Consider the following 23253-nt stretch of genomic DNA (forward strand, 5'->3'; position numbering starts at 1 on the left):
CTAGAGTCTGTCATACAGAGTGAAGTAAGTCAGAAAGAGGAAAATACCATATGCTAACACATATATACACAATCTAAAAAAAGAAAGAAAAAAGAAAATGGTCAGGAACCTAGGGGCAAGACGGGAATAAAGATGCAGACCTACTAGAGAATGGACTTGAGGATACGGGAGGGGGAAGGGTAAGCTGGGACAGATGAATAGAAGTAACTTTACCCTGGAGAAACCCTACCTCAGCCATGTGATCAAGGTCATTAAAAGTCATAAGTCTTGTTGATAGTGTATAACCGAACCCCAGTCTAATTATAAGAAAAGCATCAGACAAATCCCACTTCAAGGATGTTCTATAAAATACCTCACCAATACCTAAAAATGTTGACACCGAAACTACAAGGAAAGTCTGAAAAATTGTCACTGTCTTAGAGGAGCCTCAGGATACATGACAGCTAAATGTGATGTGAGATCATTGATGGGATCCTGAAACAGAAAAAGGACATAATGTGAAAAGTTAAAAAAAATTGGAATAAGGTATGGACTTTAGTGAATAACAGGATACCAATATTGGTGGCTTGTTACCAAATTTATGATACTAATATAATATGTTAATAATAGGGGAAACTGGGTGCAAAGTATACAGGAAGTCTGTACTGTCTTTGCAATTTTTCTGTAATTAAATTTTGCAATTTTTCTGCAATTAATTAAAATTAAAAATAACATTTATTCTAAAAATTCAATAAATGTCTGCCAAGACACATTAAGAAGGAACAACAAAAGATTGTCACAGATCTTTCAGATATTAATAAGGGAATGTCATGAACAACTTTATGGCAATACACTTAATATTTAGATACAATGTATAAATTTCTAGAAAACTATAATTTACCAAAAATTACCCAGAAGCAATTTAATACTGAATAGTTCTTTAATGATTAAAGCATTTGCATTAGTAATGAAAATCTTCCTACATTGAAAGCTGCAGGTACAAAGAGCTTCACTAGTGGTTCTACCAAACATTCAAGACAGCAATAATTCCAGCATTACACTAACTATCATTCCCAATAATTGAATAAGAAGGTACAGTTTGCAACTCATCCTGTGAGTCTAACAGCTTGTTAAAACTCTAACAAGAGTTGTATAAGAAAGGAAAATTACTTGTGAATCTCATTCCAAAGTATACGTGCAAAAATCCTCACAAAGTATCAGCAACAGGAAAAAAGGATAATATATCATTAGATTGTGGAGTTATTTCAGAAATGCTTGTTCTGTTTTGCTCTAAAATTTTAATTAATGTAACGTACCATATTACCATATTAAAATGGGAGAATCATAGGATCATCGAAATAGGTGGAGTTAAATCACTTGATATAATTAATAACATAGTCATAATAGAAATACTTGGCTAAATTTCTATAAGAAAACTAACTTCCTTTAAGGGAATTCCCTGGCAGTCCAGTGGTTAGGACTCTGCTTTCACTGCTGAGGGCCTGGGTTCAATCCTCGGTTGGGGAACTAAGATCCCACAAGCCGCACAGTGTGACAAAAAAAAAAAAAATTTTTTTTAACTTTCTTTACTTGAAAACTGACGGTTACAAAAGATACTTAATGGTGACACACTGAGCAATTTCCATTGAAATGGGGAACAACACAAGGAGGCCCACTACCGCCACTTCAATTTAACATTTGTGCTGAAGTCCTAGTCAGCATGGTCAAGTTATATTCAGCAGAAAGGGGGCAGGGCAAGATGACATTTTATATATATATATATATGCACATTGTATATATAATTATGCACATAGAAATACAAAATAATATAGAGATAAATTATTAGAATTGATAAGTAAGTTTAGCAAGTTCTCCATAAAAAAACACATAAAAGAGAATGGCATTTCTATGTACCATCAACAACAGATAGAAAGTGACGTTTAAAAAGATAACATCTGGGACTTCCCTGGTGGCGCAGTGGTAAAGAATCCACCTGCCAATGCAGGGGACATGGGTTCGAGCCCTGGTCCGGGAAGACCCCACATGCTGTGGAGCAATTAAGCCCGTGAGCCACAGCTACTGAGCCTGTGCTCTAGAACCTGCGAGCCACAACTACTGAGCCCATGTGCCACAACTATTGGAGCCCATGTGCCTAGAGCCCATGCTCTGCAACAAGAGAAGCCACCCCACAATGAGAAGCCCGTGTACCGCAAAGAAGAGTAGCCACAACTAGAGAAAGTCCACGTGCAGCAACGAAGACCCAACGCAGACAAAAATTAAATTAAATTTAAAAAATAATTATAAAATTTTAGTAATTAAGGCAGTGTGGTGTTGGTATAGGGACAGTAAAACGGACAGAACAGGAGAAGGCAGAAATAGAGTTGCTATCATTGTTTGGGTCACCAATTTCCAATGTGGTGAGAGGAGTTTTTCCATACCAACAATTCTTGGGACACCAGCTGGGTGTCCTACAAGTTATCTCAATTCTGACACTATCTACCTGAAGACAGCATCACATTCCACAGGTTAAGAGCTCAGTTCTACAAGACTGCTCCTGACCCCAACTTCAGAGGCCAGTCTCAAGTCCAAGTTATCACCTGTTCTTCTGACCAACAAGCTATAAATCAAAGGTTCCCACAATCCCCTCTTTGGGCTTGATTAACTTGCTACATCAGCTCACAGAACTCAGAGTAACGTTTTACTTACTGGATGGATCACCGGTTGGTTATAAAATGACATGACTCAGGAACAGCAGGATGGAAGAGATGTATAGGCAAGTCATGTGGGAGGGGGTGCAGAGCTTCCAAGCCCTCTCAAGGCACACCACTCTCCCCAAATCTCCACGTTTGCCAAACCAGAATCTTTCCAAACTCTGTCCTTTTGGGGTTTTATGGAGGTTTCATTACATAGGCATGATTGATTGAATTCAACCTTCAGCCTCTCGGCCCTCCCCAGAGGTGGGGGAGGTTAGTGAAAGTTCCAACCCTCTAATCACGTGGTTGGCTCTCCTGGCAATCAGCCCCCACCCATAGGTTTCTCAAGTGCTTTCCAAAAGTCACCTCATTAACATAACAAAACACCATTATGGCTCTCATCCTTAGGAAATTCCAAGTGTTTTAGGAGCTCTGAGCCAGAAACAGGACAAAGACCAAATACATACTTCTCATTATAAATCATAATATCACATAGAACCTTGCATAAATGGATATTTGATTTTTGACAAAAGTAACACTGCAGAGGAGTGGAGAAAGGTCAGTTTTTTTTTCTTCTTAAATGGTGCTGAGACAATTGGGTATACACAGGGAAAAAAATGAAATTTAACCCTGATTTCACCACACACACATACATCAATATACAAAATCCCTCCTCATTATTTACAGATTTGGTACTTGTGGATCCATTTGCTCACTAAAATTTCTTTGTAATCCCAAAATCAATACTTACCGTGTTTTTGTGGTCATTTGTGATCATGCACTGAGTGGTGAATTTGAGTCTTTCAACACAGACATTGCCAGCTGAGGTCGAATAAGGCAATGCTCTCTGCCTTATTTCAGCTCTCATACTGTAAACAATTGTTCTTTTCAAGGTCTATTTAGCGCCATATTTTTTGCATTTTTTTTCACTTGTTTGCGGTGATTTTGCTGTTTGAAATGACCTCCAAGCACAGCATTGGAGTACTGTCCAAGTGTTCCTAAGCAGGCTATGATTTGCTTTATGAGTATTAATAAACTTTGTTCAGGCATGAGTTACAGTGCTGTTGGCCATGAGTTTGTCAACCTAAATAAACCTAGGAGGCAATAATCAAGTAGAAAGCATTTATTTGTGTCGACTTAAAAAATACACAACGTGAGAGTTGCAAGTTAAGTTTTATTTGGGGCAAAATGAGGACTGGAGCCCGGGAGACAGCATCCCAGATAGCTCTGAGAAACTGCTCCAAAGAGGCAGGGCGGAAGGCCAGTATATATGTGATTTTGGTGAAGGGGGAGTACATGCAATAGAGCACATATTTTTTTACAGAAGGTTTCTGCTTGTCTCGTTCAGGTTACTGCTAGTCACAAGGAGCAGATGTCACCATGAAGGCTTTTAGTGCTTTTCTAGATATGAGGAGATGCAAGAATTGGGCTCATAAAATCAGCTCCTGAAAATATCTAACTATCTGAAGACCTGTTCTGCCAGTTTTTCCCAGAGCACAGGGTGCCTCATTTCTGCTCTCCACCCTGAACTGCTTTCAGGGGTGTTGAAAGTCAGCAGCTGCAGCAGCACCTGAGTTAATCCTTGTAGCGATAGATGGCAAGTGCCAATGGCGAGTGCCAATTCGTAGTTGACATTTGAGATCAAAGAAGTGCAACTGGGGCACAAAGATTCGGGTTGCAACCCAAAGTGTCTCACCAGGGAGTAAAAGTTAGGAGCTTTTAAAGGCAAAGAAGAGGGTTTTGCATTACAAGGAATTTTAATTGGAATTAGGGGCAGAAGGGAGGTAAAGTTCGTTACTGTGACAAGTTGCAGGTGTTCTTGCCGACTCCCATTCCTTGGTCTGTAGTTTGACCCAGTTCAAAAGTTCATGGCTCTGAAACTGTGCAACACGCTGGGACTCGAACCCAGCCAGAAACCAGATTGGGGTTCCACCCATTTGGGACATGCATAAAGTCCACCTTGGTAATGGCCTCCCAGCTCTATCTTAAGACCCCTTAACATAAGTGACTCCATTTTATTTCACATTTCACAACTTCGAAGTTAATGAGTCAACGATTTGGTATATCCAGAAAAAGGAAGAGGAAATTTGTCCATCTTTACATCAGGCAGCTCTGGAAAGTGCTAAAGTAACAGCTATAGTGTGTGATGATCCTATGGAAAAGATGGAAGAGTGGTTAAGTCTGTGGATTTATAAGATGATAACCAATTAATAAAAGCATAGTGGGCCTCAATGTTGTGAGGCTGAAAGCCAAAGAAATTTACAGTCAGATTACTCAGGGTTAGGAAAATATTAAACCTCCTTGACTAATCCTGGCTGATTGGCTTGCTTGTTTCAAAAGGCAATATGGTGTGAAAAACGTTAAACTTGTAGGTGAGGCAGGTTCTGCAGGTCAGGAGGCTGTGGAAGAATTTTAAAAGTATCCACTAAGTGTTGTACAGGAAAAGAGTAATGGGAAGAGAAGATTTACAATGCTGATGAGACTGGCTTGTTTTAAAAGGACATTGGCAAAGAACCTATACAACACAAATGACACTTCAGTCGGTGAAAATGTCACCAGAGACCCGTAGGAACCTAATCCTGTATTCTTCCTAAGAGCATAGTTCATCATTTGCTAATTCAGTGTTTATGGTGACTTTGTAGAACATAACTATTGTGAATAATGAGAATCAGGTATATATATTTATATATAATCTTACAAATCAATAAGGAAAAGACAACAAAGACCTCTACAGAAAAATGAACAAAAGATTTGAACAGTTCCTTCAAAACAGGGTAATTCCACATGTCCAAAGATCATTTGAAATGGTACTCAACTCAGGAAAATATAAATTAAAACCACAGTACCAGAGGCCTTGCAGATGCCGCCGCCCTGAGCCTCCCACGCTGCACACCTTGGTCAACTCCATCATGTTCTTCGACATCGCCATCCAGGGAGAGTCCTTGGGCTGCATCTCCTTCGAGCTGTTTGCAGACAAAGTTCTAAAGACAGCAGAAAGCTTTCGCGCTCTGAGCACTGGGAAGAAAGGATTTGGTTACAAAGGTGCCTGCTTTCACAGAATAATTCTGGGATTTATGTGCCAGGGTGGTGACTTCACACGCCATAATGGCACTGGTGGCAAGTCCATCTATGGGGAGAAATTTCATGATGAGAATTTCATCCTGAAGCATATGGGTCCTGGCATCTTGTCCACGGCAAGTGCTGGCCCCAACACAAACAGTTCCCAGTTTTTCATCTGCACTGCCAAGACTGAGTGGTTGGATGGCAAGCATGTGGTCTTTGGCAAGGTGAAAGAGGGCAAGAATATTGTGGAAGCCATGTGCTTTGGGTTCAGGAATGGCAAGACCAGCAAGAAGATCACCATTGCTGACTGTGGACAAATCTTATAAATCTGAATTGTGTTTTATCTTAACCACCAGACATTCCTTCTGTAGCTCAGGAGAACACCCCTTCACCCCCATCTGCTTGAAATATCCTATAATTTTTGTGTTCTTACTGCAGTTCTTTCGGTTCCATATTTTCCTTATCCCCCTCCAAGTTTAGCTGGATTGCAAAGTTGTTTATGATTATGAAATAAAAACTAAAAAACAACAACAAAAAACCCGACAGTACAAGATCATTACCCACATTCCAGACTGGCAAATTTTTACAGTCTGATAATATCCAGTGATGAAAAACATATAATTCTAATACTCTATCAGTGGACGTGTGCAATTAATATAACCACTTTGGAAAACAGTTAGGAATTATTTAATAAAATTGAAGACACACGTACTCCGTAGCCCAGCAATTCCACTCTTGAGTAAATACCATAGAAAAGTGCTTGTATATATGCATCAGTTTTCTTAATAAGTATGGAAAATGTTAGAGCTCAGAGCAGCCTCCAGAGAATGGTAATGTGCTCTAGTCTAGAAGTAACCGAGATCTTTTTACCAGATTTGCTCTATTTTTAAAAGCATAACAATTTTCATTTTCTTAGCTTAAGATTCCATTTAAAATATTTTAAGTGTATTAGCATATTAAAATGTACAGAAAGCTAAAGACCCATTCCCCTGCTGTTGTTATGTTAATGGACATGTCATTTCTCATTTTAAGTTTTATTGTCCTTACCTATTAAATAGCGATGAGCCAATTCCATTAGCTAGAAATGTATTAGCAAATAACAGAATACCTGAAGAACAGTGGTTCAAATAGGAGTTATCTTCTCTCACAATAACAGAAATCCAAAAATGAGCAGGCATTGTTTGAATTAAATGGTCTTTGAATTAAAAGACTTAGTCCTTTGAATTAAAGGACTAAGGCTTTTTGTGTTTCACCATCATTACTGTAGGGGAGTAAAACTTGCCACCCCAAAATGTCTCTTTGGCATGCGGATTATTTGGAGCTGAAAACAATCAAGGCCCAAAAGACTCAGGAAGAACCTTTGACTTTCCCCCTAAGTGCCTAAAAGAATGTGGATAGAGGACCTGTTCCAGGAAGGGAGCTACCCCTAAAGATAACTACAATTACGAACTAGGTGTGTGGACAGGGACGGACTTAGCTAAGTCTGTTGGTTAAAATTCCTTTCTGTGGCCCAATGTCTCCGCCTGGCCCAGCAAACATTTGCTTTTCCATCTCCACGTCAATTGCCTTTCTCCCCCGTGAAATCCCAAACCACTAACTACATCAACATCCTCTTTTGTTTTTACCTGAGGATGGTATATAAGGTGAGGGTTTCAGCCATTTTGGTGAGTTACTCAGTGTTCCTGGGTCTCTTCCATGCATACATATTATTAAACTTTGTTTGATTTCCTCCTGCTAATCTGTCTCATGTCAATTTAGACTAGCCAGAAGAACCTAGAAGGGTAGAGGAAAATTTCTTCCTCCCCAACATTACCATGTGGCTGTACGATGGCTCCTGTACTTCCAGGCATCACATCTGTGTGTTATAGGCAAAGAGGGTAAAGGAATGAGGCTAAACACGTGTTATCTGTCCTTCTTTTCATCAGTAATCAAAATGATTTCTCAGAACACTACTTAGATTTTTCTTTCTTTCATCTTTTTGGCAAGAACTATGCCACAGAGTCAGTCTTGGTTGCAGGGGAGACTGGAAAACAAGAATTCATCTTTCCAGCCTCTGGAGTAGAAGAATGTAAAAGAGAAATGCTTAAGGAATGAACACTGTATGAGCCAATACGATGCCAGGTACACTCACCTTACCTACCCCAAAGGGTTGTTATGAGGATCAATTGTGCTGTCAGATTTGAAAACCTTTAGAATTTACAAAGTACTAAACACATGTAAGGAATTATTATGCTCACCTTTTGGAACGAAGTATTATTTGGTACGTTAGTGAACACACATTATGATTCAATGGTTAATTACTGAGAAAAAAATCTTCTATGCAAATATTATACTAGATGATTTAAATCTATCTATTTTTATCTATTTTGAACATCAGCTAGCAACTGCTAGCTTGGGACTTTGCTCAGGATAGGATATCTCTACTTAATGAACCAATGTAAAAAATTCCTTTCTTTTCTGGGAGATGAATCTGGGAAGCTTGTCATATTATTTGTCTCTGACTAAAGATTCTACTGCGGATGGATGGAAGGCAAAGAGAAAATATTCCCTATAGAAATAGGCAAAGGAAAACTGATATTGATTTTTAAGATAAATTCAGAGCAAATCTCACAGGCTCTGGGTATATCTAGGTCACTGGAAGAAAAAAAAAGACTGTAGCACTTTGCTGACAGATAAGAGAAATATAGTTATTTCTTATACGTGGTTATTAAATGGATTCAGAACTTTTTATTATTATACCAAGATTATTTCAACCAAGTAGGAACTACATACATATATGAACAGAATGCAAGAAAATAATTTTGACAATACTATGCATTTAGATCGGTTTTGAATAAGGAACTTGTGGTTAAATTAACTTTAAAATCCCAAATAAAACGACTTACAAATTCCAATCATTTCAAAGTGGCAGCTACTTCACACATGATTATGTGGTCCAAAAAGAATACAGTGAATTCGTCAGTGGTTATTTCTCTCTCATCCAACTCCAAAATCATTCAAGATACCGCAGGGCCATTCTAGGTGTTTTCAGAATTACTAGCCTTAAGTATTGACTGAAGTGGTAATTTAGCAATCTCAACAAATGAATCCAATGGACTACTTAATCAGTCAACAAAGATATATTAAGCACCTAATACGCGGCAAGCTCTACACTAGGCACTAGGGATACAATGGTGAAAGAAAAGACATATCTGCCGTGTCTTTTTATGCTACATACAGTGGAGGGTAAAAGACAAATTTTAAACGTACACTCAAATGATATCGTCCTTAAATGCTTAACACAATTCCTATCATATAGTACTCATTCAATAAATGTGTATTGATGATATAAAAACAAACAAATAAATAGTGCTATGAAAGCATAAAGTAGGAGGACTAAATCTATTCTGGAGAGGTCAGAAAATGCTAGCTCTGATGTTTAAAGCAAGTTCTGAAGGGTGAGTAGGTATTAACTCAGCAAAAAGAAGGCATACACCTTATTCGTTTCTAAAATGAACACTATATGCAGATTGTTCTATTCTCTGATCCCTAAAAATTCCTACAGTTACACGCTGATAACTTTGCTCAAGTCAATATCCCCTATTCAATGCTTTCCTTCCACTTTTCACCAGTTCTGATCTCATTTCTTTTTCAAAGCCTAAATCTGTGGAATTACTCTGCAAAATTATGCCTTATTCCAAAAGTGATATTTGGTCTTAATCATTAGTTATCTAGGAGCTAAGATATTTGGAATGTATCAATAGATGTGGTACTTTATTAAATAAGTCTTAAGTGTGTACAACTGGACTGTAAAAAGAAAGCCAGAAAAGGACAGAAATAAATATTTGGAGAAACACTGGTGAAGAATTTTCCAAAATTAGTGACAGCAAACCAGAGATGCAAGAACCTCAGAGAATAAAAACACACACACAAACCCCGAACAAATATAAGCGTATCATACTCAAAAACAAGGACACCTTCCTATTTCAACTTCAACATGTAGAGAGCTTGGAAATCATCATTGCCATACATACAAGAAAAAAACTGAACAAACTGAAAACCAGTGACTTTCCTTGGAACCATTAGAGAATAAAAGTTGTACGGCAAACCACTATCCCAAAATCTGGAGAGAAAGGTGAATACAAAGAAGAGTTGAGATCAATTTACTTGGATTAGATGCCAGTAGAGTCATAAAGTGATAAGAGCAGTCAAACCATAACTTTGAGAAATTACTGGAAGCAGTGTGTAGACTAGTTTGAGAGCGAGGAATCCTTAGGGACTGCAGTCTTAGGGAGGCGTCCACACTTGTGAGTTTTACCTCCAGAGATCCCACCAAGTTCTCATGTTAAAAAGCCAAGAAAAATTCTTTCATTTCTATAAAAAGGGTGGGGGAAGTAACCAAGACCCAACTCTATGTTGTTTACAAGAAACTCACTCTAAAGGCAGAGGTTAAAAATAAATATATGGAAAAAATATACCATGCAAACATTAAGCAAAAGGAAGACGAAGTAGCTATATTAATTTTAAATGATGCTGACTTTGGAACAATAAAAATTATCAGGGATAAATAGGATCATAATCATAAAAATGTCAACTCTCCAGGGAAACAAAAAGACATGTGTGTAACTTAACAACAGAGCATTAAAATTTGGGAGACAAAAACTGTTAGAACTGCAAGGAGAAATAGAGAAATCAACTATTATACTTCAACAACTGTCTTTCAGTAAGAATATAGTTAACCTGAACAGCACTATCAATCAAACTGATCTAATTGACTTTTATAGAATACTCTATCCAGCAACTACAGAATACGTGTTCTTCCCAAGCTCACACAGAACATCTGCCAAGACAGACCACATCCTGGGCCATAAAACATACCTTACCAAATTTAGCCTGCTGTATAGCACGGGGAACTCTTCTCAATACTCTGTAATGGCCTATATGGGAAAAGAATCTAAAAAGAGTGGATATATGTATATGTATGACAGATTCACTTTGCTGTACACCTGAAACTAACACAACATTGTAAATCAACTATACTCCGGTAAAAATTTTAAAAAACCTTACTTTACCAAATTTAATAGGAATTATGCAAATTATGTTCTCAGACAACAGTAGAGTTAAACTAGAAATCAATAACAGAAAAATACTTGGAAAAGTCCCAAATATTTGGAAGTTAACCGACACACCACTAAATGACATATGGGCCACAGAAAAAGTCTCGAGAAATTTTAAAATATTTTGAAATAAATTAATATGAAAATACAACCTATCAAAATTTGTGAGATACAGGGAAAGCAGTGCTTACAAGGATGTTCATAGTCTTCAATGCATATATTAGAGAAAAACAAAGATCTACAATCTATAACTTATGCTTGCATCATAGAAAGCTAGAGAGAGAAGAGCAATTTAAACCTAAAGCAAGTATAAGAAAGGAAATAATAAAAATTAGAATATAAGTAAATGAAACTGGAGACAGCAAAATAACAGAGAAAATCAAATAAATCAAAGCTGGTTCTCTGAAAAGTTCAGTAAAATTGATAAACATCTTCCATGCTCACCAAGAAGAAAGAAAGAGGATGCAAAACACCGATATCAGAAATTAAAAGGGGTACAGCAGAGATTGGCACAACGTTGTAAATCAACTCTACTTCAATTTAAAAAGTTTAAAAAAAAATTTAAAAACCCAAAACAATAAATAAATAAAATTGATGCAAAGAGAGAAAGTTAAAAAAAAAAAAGGAAAAAAGGGGCCATAGCTATTGATCTCAATGACACACATAGAACTTTCAATTATGATGATGGGGAGTCTGTCTTGGTTTTAATTATACAATGCTTTGGACACATGAAAGGTTGGAGAGAAACAAAGAAAGATGAAGGTAACAGTTCTGTTTTATAGTAGTACTAATCAACTGGAATAATGAGTATAAAAACCCGTTGAAAATAGAGATAATAATAAAGTACCAAAGAATATTTATTAAGAAAAGTTCAGGAAAAGTATTAAGTAAAATGCAAAAATTTACACTGAAAATAATTAACTCATTTAACAAACATCTATTGAGTACTTACTATATGTCTGACACCATTAGAATTTCTTGGGTTATAGCAGAGAATAAAACACTAAAATATCTCTGCCCCCATGGACTTTATATTACATTGAAGAAGAGAGGTAATAAGCTGTAAACATATATAATAAGAAAATTGTATATTAGAATTTGATGACTGCTATGGAAAATTGAAATATGGAGAAAGATAAAAGAGTAGGGATATGGCTACAAGTTTAATACAACACAGGATGGTCAGAGTCAGCCTCGTTGTGAGGTTGAGAGTTTAGCAAAAAAATAGAAGGAGATCTTGAGACATAAAGTAATACAGATATCTGGGGGATAATGTTTCATGGCAGAGGAAACATGGCACAGGCATTCTAGGATTGAAAAGAAAAGCCATTAAAGAATTTTGGGGAAGAAGATTAATACAATATAGTCTCTTTTTTTTTCGGTACGCGGGCCTCTCACTGTTGTGGCCTCTCCCGTTGCGGAGCACAGGCTCCGGACGCGCAGGCTCAGCGGCCATGGCTCACGGGCCCAGCCGCTCCGTGGCATGTGGGATCCTCCCGGACCGGGGCACGAACCCGTGTCCCCTGCATCGGCAGGCGGACTCCCAACCACTGCGCCACCAGGGAAGCCCTATAATATAGTTTTAAAGGGATTATTCTGGCTACTGTGTTGATCACAGACTATACAGAGGCAAGGGTAAGATGCAGAGAGTCCTGTTAGGAGGCAATTTCCAAGATTTTGGCCTGAGCAACTAGAAGGATGGAGTTGCTAACAACTGAGATGGAGTAAGCTCTGGGTGAAGCAGGTTCATAAGGGAAATACTAGGAGTTCAATTTGCAATGTGCTGAATTAAAGAAGCTTATTAGATATCCAAGTGGAGACGTAAACAGTTGATATACTATTATAGTTTAGAGTTGGAGAAAGTAGACTGAGGTATGTAAATTTGGGAGTTGTCAGCCATAGATGGCATTGTAGAGCTATGCTTCTACATGAGATAATGAAGGAAGAGAGAGGAGAGATGAGGACCAAGGCCTCAATATATTCAAAATTTAGAAGACAGAGAGACGAGGAAGAACTAACAAAAGAGACTTAGAAAGAATGACCAATAAGGTAGAAGTAAAGCCAAGAGAGTGAAATGGAATGCCTAAGGATTGAATCCAGGAGTATATGTATATTTAACTCTCTTTATGAGAAGATTTACTGTTGTAAAAATGTTCATTTTCCCCCCAAATGCATTACAGTTTTAAGGCAAGTAAACAGGGAGAGACTAAAAATCCCAGCACTATATTTTCCCCCAGCTTTTTATTTTGAAAAAATTTTTAAATACTCCAATGAATACCTGTGTAACTTAATCTAGACTCACCAATTGTTACATCATACCATACTTCCTCTTTTTGCTGACCCATTTGAAAATAAATTACATAGATCTTGACATTTGACCCCTAAATACTTCAGCCTGTAATTCCTAATAATAAGAATACTTTCTTACATACGGTAAGAAAGTTACTGTAAATTCAACATCATCTAATATCCGGTTTAGATTTGTATTTCCTCAATTATCTTCAGAATTTTCATTTATAGGTATTTAATTTTCAATCCAAGGTCAAATCTAGGGTCATATTTTGTCTTTGATTATTATGTCTCTTTAGCTTCTTAATCTAGACTAGTGTTCCTGACTTTATTTCTCCTATGATGGTGATAATTTTGAAGAACCCAGGTCTATTGTCCTTTAGAATGTCTCATGTTCTCAATTGTCTGTTTCTACAATAGTAGATTCAGGTTAAACATTTTGACAAGGACTTTATATGATTTCCTATATTTCTTATATCGCATCAGGAGACATATAATGTCAAATGTCCCATATTGGTGGTAATAATTTTGAATACTGGATTAGAAGAGTGACTGCCAATTCTCTCCATTTTAATAGTATCTTTGTTTCTTTGTAATTAATAAGTAATCTTTGGGGTAATATTCAAGGCTATGTGAATACCTCATTGCTCAATAACCTTTCACGCAATTGGAATCTTTTGAATACACTTGATTGAATCAAATATTACATGGGGAATTGCACAGTGGCAATTAAAAAATTCTATCATCATTTCTTATGTAATTATTAGTTGGCATCGGTACAAAGGAGATTTCCCTTTTGTCCTTCTCTCCCTTTTTTTAAGGTATCATGATAGACTCATGTTTTCTTTTAAGCCATATATTATAATCCATTGTAATAATTATTTTTTTGAAGTCAGTAGAATATAATCAGCATGCATTGTTAGAGCTCATGCAAAAAAGAGGTAAAACTGAGATAAATTCCAAAGAAATGAATAATAAAGTCATTATTAACACCACTGAAAGATCAAACTTTTATTTAGCATGAGATAAAAACACCTAACAGATATATAAGACAAAATATGTGGGTCAGATTCTTTGGAGAAAATTTTACATTTGAGGAAAAATTAATATATATATAAATGCAATGTATACTGCAGAGACAAAAATTTCATCTAGAGAAATAAACATAAGATTTTGAGATTAAATTAATTTGCAAAATAATACACAAACACACACAATGATCTTGTTATTATACATAGAATGAACAACAAAATTTCTATGTACTGAAGTGAGAATAAATTACATTCATGTGTGTATATATTTGCACAGCTGTGTACTGATTTGTTTGAGCGTGGCGAAGGATATCCCAGGATATGTACCAGGCTATTAACATTGAGTAGTACCCTTGGGTGAATATAGTGGGTTGTAGTAATGGGAAAGTTTTGACCAGAAACAGAATAATGGAGGAACATCGTTACTTATCTGTATTTATTTTTGCAGTTTCTCTAGCAACAATGACCATATATTCCTATTGAAATAACAATGTTAATTAAGAAAATATATCTTAAAAGATGAAAAATATTGGATTATCACTTTTTCACTTTTTGTGATCTTACAAAAGGTATTTTTCAGGTGTCCTTTTATGTAAGCAAAAGAACAAATTTATTACTAATGAAAAGAGCAATAGCAGCCTCCATTTATTTATTACTTATGAGGACTCAGCTACTATGTTTCATGCAGTTGTATGGATTGTCTAATTTTATTTACCGTACAATAATAATAATAGAAACTACTATTACTATATTAAAGGGTTGTTGAAAAGATAAGTGCTCACATATATGTGTTTTTTAAATTTAATTTTATTTATACAGCAAGTTCTTATTAGTTATCCATTTTATACATATTAGTGTATACATGTCAATCCCAATCTCCCAATTCATCACACCATCACCCCCCACATATATGTGTTTTAATCATGTAAGCTGATAATCAGTATATAAGTTAAGGGGTTATAAGTATCATGAAAATACTTTACAGCATAACAATACATGATAATAGGTTGTATGCTTATGTAAGGCCTACATATTTAGAAGAAGATAGAAGAAGATGCATAAGAAGATAATGTTAGAAACCATCCTACTAACTTGTTGCCTTTACCTTCTGCTACAAAATTCCTTTTATTCTGCCATAATGAAGTGCACACTGAGTACGTTATCTGAGAACCTATAGCATGGTTGAGACATAAAACACAGTTATATAAGAAAGGAATTGTCTGGGTGGAGAAGAGGGAATCAGTGCCAGAAGTATATCTGCTGTCACATTTGTTCTGTATGACCAAATGTAGCATAAACTGAATACGATTCACTGAAATGTGAATTGTTTCCAATACTACAAAGCTTCAAACACATTGATGATATTATAATTATCTACCTAGAAAAATCTAAAGAATCATTAGGAAAACTGATAAGTTACAAAGTAGTTCAGAAACGTGTATAGACAGAAAACAGGTATACAAACATTTAACAGAATCTTTATATACTAGTAATAATCTTTCGTAAAAGGCAACAGAATTAAGAAGCCATTTACAATAGAAAGAAAAAGCAAAATGCTCAGAAATAGGTTTATCATGAATGGTTAAAACCTATGTAAATTTAGGTGGAAAAACAATCATTTTCCTGGAAAGGATGAATCTAGGTGAGACTAGGGTAATTTCTACATAATTAGTTTGATATTTAATTAATTTATATTAATATATAAGTTAAAATTCCAATGAGGCTTTATTGTTATTTGAAAAAAGTTGTTTGATAAAATGTTACCTGCATGAATATGGGTAAGGTTAATCAAGATAAACCACCGAAAACAAAAAGAATGAAAATCTCTGATGTATCAGGCAGGAAATTGTATGGCAAAACTGCAGTGAATAAAAAGAGGCAGATCTGGCTCGAAATTCAGAGAAAGAGAGAGAGAGAGATCACTGAGAGAACATGAATGCATAAAATATTGCTGAATGAAATTCACCAGGCAGGTTAGCACTGATTATGGAAGAAGTATAGTATGAAAGATATGTACCTGTGGGGATTGAGGATTTTTTTTTTTATAAGTTTGCATATTTTTGTGAGAAAAGTTACACTTGTTATTTATAATATCAACTTAAACATACATGTATGTAAGCATATATGATGTATTTGTGTATGCGTGTGTGTTAACCTTAGAGCAGACACTGAATGTAGGACTTTAAAGCAGTCATTTAACCCCCACAAGCCACACGTGTGCCTTCTGTAAAAATCCAGTAATTGCTCTTGAAATTAAATAAGAAAAAAAATATTAAGTTTTACTTAATGGTTACATATCAAGCAGGGGCTTAGTAACTACATTTAGGTGTTATATAATATATATCACTTAGAAAATCCAAGCAAACGACTAAAAGATGAGGTCTACCGGATAAATACTTCAGTAAGAAAGGCAGAGAGCAGAAAAAAATTAATGGCTTCCCAAAGGCACAAGTATGCATGTCTGAGAAGGAGAGGAGGAACTACGGAGACATAGAGAATGATCACTATTTCTGGTAAAAAATTTCTGGTAAAAATTCAGCTCCAGATGCCAGGCTTACCTCTTTGGGTTTCTGTTGGTTCGCGAACTGGTCCCCTTACATGGGGGGCAAGGAGAGAGGGAAGGAAGAGGTAGGCCGCCCCCGATTGGTAGGTGGCAATTTACTGAGTAAGGGAATTTACATACAAGGCTTGTCTCCCAGGGCTGCATCCCCACTTGCTTGAATCTTAAAAGTTCATATAGAGGCCTTAATGGGGTTCAGTCATATATTCAGTCCAGATGGTCTCAGCAACACCTCGCTCTCTCGAGGCTGTGTCCTTGGAACAGCTCCCACTGTGGGAACAGTGAGCAGAACGTATCTTCCAAGGGAGGGGAGGGGAGAGGAACCTCTGATTGCTCTGAACCAGATCACAGGTCAAGCAGCAGTCACATCCTTCTCCAGGAGCTCCCCCAACAGTTTCCTTCTTCCAGATCTTGTTTCTATAATATCTCCCTGCCTTGTTAGATGATTTTTTGTTGGTTTGTTTTGTTCAGTTTTGGTTTCGTTTGGTAATATTAGTGGTGCTCTTTGAGAAGAGTGGCACAAATTTCCTAGTCTGCAATTATTCCAAAGGTAAGTCCATACATAGAGTTTCAGATGGATTATGCTCACTTCATTTTCACAACAAAGCTATATTCTTGAAACGTACTAATTCCCTATCAAATATTTTATAATGATTGTATACAGCACAAAATGAACGAAATATTTTGATGCTTTCATTGTAAAGCAAACCAACAAATAAAAAATTCTTTTGGCTGTGTAAATAGGTATAATGTCTATGTACAAATAAACGTGAGTGGGTTTTTTTGAGCATGGAGTAGGTTGTGGAAGGGTATGTATGAGAACACTTGCCATAAGAACATTGGGGTGCAAACTGCAATCAGAAGGGTAATGAGGGACATCAATAATTTCTCTGAACCTAGTTTTCTACTGTGTCTCTAGCAATAATAACCAGATATCTTGAAAATAAATAAGTGTAACAGAAAAAGACATGTTTAATAAACATCTTAGGAGAATTACTTTTTTCCAGCATCACTGAGATTTAATTACAAGTAAAAATTTATATCTTTAAGGTGTTCAAAGTGATGCTTTGATATATGTATATATTATGAAATGACTACCACAATCAACCTAATTAACATATCACCTCCCATAATTACCATTTTTTTCTGTGAGAACAATTAAAATCTACTTTCTTAGCAAATTTCAAGTTTACAATATAGTATTAAGTATAGTCACCATGCTGTACATTATATCTTCAGAATTTATTCATCCTGCACAACTGGAACTTTGTATATTGGTAATTCCCTGGTGGTCTAGTGGTTAAGACTCTGTGCTTCTACTGCAGGGGGCACGGGTTCCATCCCTGGTCCTGGTCAGGAAACTGAGATCCTGTATGCCACGTGGCACAGCCAAAAAAACAAAAACAAAAACAAAAACACGAAAAGATGTTCAACATCATTAGCCATGAGGGAAATGAAAATTAAGACTGCAATAAGATATCATTACATACTATTGGAACAGCTAAATTAAAAAACAGTGATGATACCAAATGTTAGCAAGGATGCAGAGAAACTGGATCTCTCATATATTGCTGAGGAGAATGTAAAATTGTACACCTGCTCTGGAAAAGTTTGGTAGATAATTTTAAAACTAAATATACACTTACCACATGACTCTTCAATCTTCCTCCTCAACATTTATCCCACAGAAATAAAAATTTGTCTAAAAAAACTGTTGTACATGAATGTTCATAGCAGCTCCGTTTATAATAATCAAAAAGTGGAAATAACACAAATGACCTTCAATGAGTGAATGGTTAAACAAACTGTGGTACATATATACCATGGAGTGTTACTCAGCATTACAAATGAATGAACTATTAATACTCACACAAGTTAGATGGAGCTTAAGGTTATTACACTGGGTAAAAAAAGTAGAACCTCAAAATATTACATATTTATGATTTCATTTACATAACATTATCTAAATGAAAATAATGTAGAGGTGGAAAACAGATTCCCAGGGTCTAGACATGGAGGTGGATGAGGAGTGTGTGACTGTAAAGGGGTATATGATAGAGTTCCTTTGTGGTGATGGAACAATTATGTATCCTTACTGTGGTAGTGGTTATACAAATCCATATATGTGATAGCATTTCATAGAACTTACAGACGCACACATACACACACACAGAGGGAGAGAGAGAGAGAAATGACTGCATGCAATAACTAATGAAATCTGAATAAAGTCTATAATCTAATTGATAATATTCTACTAAAGTCAATTTCCTGATTTTGATAATGTACTATGGTTACGCTACCATAGTACCTACCATATGGTAGTATGCTACCATAAAGGGAAGCTGAATGAAGGATACACAGGAATTCTTTGTACTATTTTCACAATCCATTATGAATGTAAAATTACTTCAACATATAAAGTTAAATAAAAGTAAATAATAATTAAAATAATTAGAATAATGATCATTTCTGTTAGTATTAATTGATGGATAATCTCATATGATCCTCACAGCAATCCTATGATTTAGAAAATATTATTAATTCTACATCACAGGATTGCCATGAGGTGTCAATGAGGAAGTCTTTTGGAAAATTAAAAGCAGCATAAAATTATAAGCCATTATATTATCACAACACATCTCAAATTTTTGTATACATCCCCTATAAAAGTACACAGCCATGTACACACACTTATATAGACACATTTACAAATCAAAATGGCCAATTTCACATATCAGAAAGGAGAAAACTCTGTCTTGGAAAGATCTTTCATTTCCTTTAATTTAGTCATCCTAGAATAAAAGGCTGTCATGAATTTGTCAAATTAACACTTGTTAAGTGGAGCACAGAGTGTTGGATCACAGCAGAATTTGAAATAGAGAAGTTTATTACTCACAGGTCCTGGAGGAATTACCGGGCAACCCTTGAGGGGTCACATAGGGAGGTCAAGGCAGAGTGCAGCCAGAGGGAGAGACAGGACGTAGGGCACATGCCTTTATTAGGGTCCATGGGTGGAGTGCTTTGGGATTTCCAGGTTACGGTGGAATTGATCAATTCAAGTCAAAAGAGTGGAGTTTTGGTAAGCCCCATGGGTGTCTTATCTAAAGGGCACGTAAGAGGGGAGACTGTTGATCACAAGGACTCTTGGGGAAGTTGTATCAGGAACTTATATTTACTTATAACTTTGCCAGCTGCTATGTAGGGCATGTGCTTGCATGAAGGACTAGTGTCTGTGTAAGGCCCCCGCAGGCCATTTGGTTGAACAAAGGCAGCAATATCATGGAGTAGCTTAGCTAAATTTTCAACAAAAGCACAAAGTGACACTTTCATAAATATGGAAAGCCAATATTTAGATTAATATCTAAATTTAAAATATTTCATGAAATCCTTAAATAAAGAGGACATAGCAGGCATTTGAAACACCAGATCCTCAATGATATTGTAATGCTACAATAATGAAAACTTTGTACTATTGGCTCAATTAATGACAAAGATCAATATACTTAACTGAGAGTTGAATTGCTCTTGCATAAAGTAGGTATTTAACAGAAGTAAACATCCACAGATATATTGTCAATTTATAACATAGCCAAACTCAGTCCATGTGTGTTAAAATTTAGATTCTAAAAAAATTAAAATTAAAAAAAGGCATCATTATTTACAATTGCTAAGACATGAAAGCAACCTAAGTGTTCACAGATAGATGAATGGATAAAGAAAATGTGGTACATATCTACAATGAAATATTATGCAGCCATAAAAAAGAAGGAAACCTTGCCATCTGTGACAACATGGATGGATCTTGAGGGCATTGTGCTAAGTGAAATAAGTCAGACAGAAATAATCTCACTTATATGTGGAAGCTAAAAATAAATAAATAGAACCAAATTCATGGAAAAAGAGATCAGATTTGTGGTTACTTGAGGCAGAGGATGGGATTGGGAGAATTGGATGAAGGTGGTAAAAAGTCATACACTCACAGTTATAAAATAAATATTGGGGATATAATATAAAACATGATGACTATAGTTAACATTGTTGTGTAGTATATTTGACAACTGCTAAGAGAGCAAATAATAAAAGTTCTTACAAGGAAAAAGCATTTTTTTATGACCATATGAGGTGATGAGTGTTAACCAAACCTCTTGTGGTAATCATTTTGCAGTATATGTGTGTCAAGTCATTATGTTGTACGCCTTGAAATTATACAGTGCTCTTTGTTAATTATATCTCAGTAAAACTGGAAAAATAAAATAATTTTCAACACCCTCCCCCGCAAAAAAAGGCATTACTTACTTTCACCCAGATGGAGGTTCATGGTGAGTTATTTAATGAAAAAGATGGATTATGTAAGATTAATTCTACTTGGTAAAAATGCTATTTTGTTTCAAGGTCTCCAGTGGGTCACCAGATCAAGATGTAGCCTTAGTCAAACTCTATAACCTCCCTTGGAAAATTACTCCAAACTGATTACCTGAAAGCTCAGGTAACAGCCCAGCTAATGGACAGGTGTTGAAGTCAGTGAGAAAAACACACATGATCCCATGTTTTCAGAAGCTACCAAGGCCAAACTTTATGGACTGGCTTTGAAGAGACAGAGAAACATAAATGCTGTTATCATCACAATATTTGATTCTATACAACGACTTGCATGCATGCAATTTTGGAGTATTATATATATTTCTAAATGTGGCAAACGTTGAAGAAAATGAACTAGGCAATTAATATTGATTAAAGAAGAAGTATGAAATGAAGGGTAATGGAGAAGGTATTACTTTTGTTTTTTTATGTTCCTTTGCCTGGTGTCACTAGCAATGGTGAAAAATAATTTGCAATGTTATTAAGAAAATTATTACGAAAAATAATAAAATAATTGATACCATAGATCAGTTATTTGATATGCTGTTGCAAATAAGAAAAAAATGATAATAATGATAATCATTAACACTTGATGCTTACTTACATTTTCTGGCAGAGAGCTTAGTGCTTATATGTAGATTATCACCCTTGACCCTCACAACAATCTTACTCTATAAAAATATTATGAATTGTATATCACAGAATTTTCATGAGAATTCAGTGAGGCAACATATGTAAAGACCCTTTTGGAATCTGAAAAGCAGTAACAGAAACATAAACGGTTTTATTTATACTATCACAAAATTAAATTTCATTAAAAATACACATTTAATAACCACATTTGAGGGAGTTCCCTGGTGATCCCTGGTTAGGACTCTGCGCTTTCACTGCCACTGGGAAACTAAGATCCCACAAGCCGCACGGCGCCACCAAAAAATGTTTTTAAAAATCATATTTGATTTGTTGTTTAGAATTCACTTTGCTACCTATGAGATACGAAGTTGAACTAGCCCGGGACAACTACGGTAAGAAAAAGAAGAGGAAGTGAGAAAAGCAGCTGCCCCAGACCCCCTCCCAGCAGCAAGTCCAGGAGGCAGAAGGTGCTCTGGCCTCCAAAAGGAAGAAGCCATGTGTCAGGTACCTGCCCCCAGAAGCCCTGTGACAGCCCTGCCTCCTCCCACGGCAGCATGCTGGACTCCCCGGCCACCGCCTCAGCGGCCTTGGCCTCCCCGGTTGCCGCGGCTGCCACCCACTCGGAGCAAGCCCAGCCCCTCTCCCTCACCACCAAGCCAGAGACCCGGGCCCAGCTGGCTCTCCACTCAGCTGCCTTCCTGTCAGCGAAGGCTGCCGCCACCTCCTCTGGCCAGATGCGCAGCCAGCCCCCCTTCCTGTCCCAGCCCCTCCCCCTGGGGTCCGTGCCCACAGCTCTGCTGACGTCCCCCCCTTCCTTCCCAGCCACGCTCCATGCCCACCAGGCCCTCCCCGTGCTCCAGGCCCAGCCTCTTTCCTTGGTCACCAAGTCTGCCCACTAAGCTGCCCCCTGTCACGTGACCCATCGAGTAGTAATGATGCAGCAGAAGAAGAAAAGAAAAAAAAGGGAACTTTACTGGTCAATATTTGACCACTTCGGACTGTTCTGTAAAGTGACTGGTAACAGCAGTACTTTACGTTTTGTAGATGTAACCAGTAGCTGATCTTAAGGCTTTTTAACAAAACAAAACAAAACAAAACAAAAACCTTTAAAAAACAAGAACTGAAAAGTAGTGTGTTATTCTTCCTATACGTGCAGCGGTGGATGCACCTGGGCAGAAGGCACCTCTGTCTCTACCTCCTGGACTCTCTGCCCTCCTCCCTCTTCCCATCACCCCCCGCGTCCCGGCTTCCCCCACCCAGCCTGCATGTTGGCCGTTGCTGCCATTTCTAGCCCGTAGCCTCTTCATCTACATCGCATTCCTGGACATTCCCTTTTACTTGGCCCACGTTTTTCTCCTTTGCTCAGCTCCGTGGGTTCTTGCCTTCACGTTCGTCCTCTGCCCAGTGTAAGGCTGTCACCATGTGAGAAGACACCTCGGCCTCGTTTGTCTCCACCAGAGTCCCCTTTCCCTCAGTGGCCCTAATGCCCCAGCCTCCAGCTTTTGTTGGGGGGAAGAGGTCCTCTGCAATGGTTCTTCCCCGGGGACTCA

At 37.0% G+C, this 23253-nt stretch overlaps 2 pseudogenes; both read left to right on the forward strand.

Annotated features, from left to right (window-relative positions):
• Window positions 1-6061, forward strand: part of LOC112403756 (peptidyl-prolyl cis-trans isomerase A pseudogene) — a 17675-nt pseudogene extending 11614 nt beyond the window's left edge.
• A 15997-nt stretch (window positions 6062-22058) lies between these two features.
• Window positions 22059-22603, forward strand: LOC112403761 (transcription factor 7-like 1 pseudogene; annotated as a pseudogene).
• The last annotated feature ends 650 nt before the right edge of the window (window positions 22604-23253 follow it).

The sequence above is a fragment of the Neophocaena asiaeorientalis genome, unplaced genomic scaffold (assembly GCF_003031525.2).
Source record: "Neophocaena asiaeorientalis asiaeorientalis breed wild unplaced genomic scaffold, Neophocaena_asiaeorientalis_V1.1 scaffold1387, whole genome shotgun sequence".
In the NCBI taxonomy this organism is placed as follows: domain Eukaryota; kingdom Metazoa; phylum Chordata; class Mammalia; order Artiodactyla; family Phocoenidae; genus Neophocaena; species Neophocaena asiaeorientalis.